The sequence below is a fragment of the Egretta garzetta genome, unplaced genomic scaffold (assembly GCF_000687185.1).
Source record: "Egretta garzetta isolate BGI_Z169 unplaced genomic scaffold, ASM68718v1 scaffold372, whole genome shotgun sequence".
NCBI lineage: Eukaryota > Metazoa > Chordata > Aves > Pelecaniformes > Ardeidae > Egretta > Egretta garzetta.
Genome location: NW_009258889.1, coordinates 296,101 through 296,590, shown reverse-complemented (window position 1 = coordinate 296,590; position 490 = coordinate 296,101).

Sequence of the window (490 nt, the reverse complement as noted above, 5' to 3'; positions counted from 1 at the left end):
GCGGGGCATCCCCTGCTGAGTCCCTCGCCCTGGGCAGGCAGTGGGATGGCCTGGCCCAGGGGGCTGCAGGCAGGGAGGGGGGGACACGGTGCTCCCACTCCAGCAAGCTGGCAGGGAAAGGCTGAGCCGGGACTGGGGGAATCCGAGCCCAGATCCTCCCCGCAGCCGGAAAATATGAATAATTCGGCAAATATCTGTGGTGCAGGCGCAGGGGAGCCCAGCCAAGGCAGCAGCAGGCCGCTGGCAGGGCGGACCTAACACCTCCAGCAGAACCAGGGCCCCCTCTCCCCCCCTTGGGGACCCCCCAGACCTGGGGAGGCTGTTCCCCTGTTTTGGAGGGGTGAACACCCCAGCGAGCCAGGGCTGGGTTAACCCCTCGCCGCCTTGAAATAGCATCAGGGCGCGGGGGCGGGAGGCTGGCGTGTGCCGGGGGAGCGAGGCGATGCCAAGAGGGAGGCGGTGGAGGCGTGCGGGTGGAGCGAGCGGCGCC